Source organism: Antrostomus carolinensis, unplaced genomic scaffold (genome assembly GCF_000700745.2).
Source record: "Antrostomus carolinensis isolate BGI_N321 unplaced genomic scaffold, ASM70074v2 scaffold7616, whole genome shotgun sequence".
NCBI lineage: Eukaryota > Metazoa > Chordata > Aves > Caprimulgiformes > Caprimulgidae > Antrostomus > Antrostomus carolinensis.
In genome coordinates, this window is record NW_010322424.1 from 30030 (window position 1) to 30229 (window position 200).

Consider the following 200-nt stretch of genomic DNA (forward strand, 5'->3'; position numbering starts at 1 on the left):
GTCAGTACTGGGTCCAGTCTTGTTTAACATCTTCATCAATGACCTGGATGTAGGGATAGAGTCCATCCTCAGCAAGTTTGCTGATTATACGAATCTGGGAGGAGAGACTGGCACACCAGAAGGCTGTGCTGCCATTCAACGAGAGCTGGACACGCTGGAGGGTTGGGTAGAAAGGAACCTGATGAGCTTTAACAAGAGCA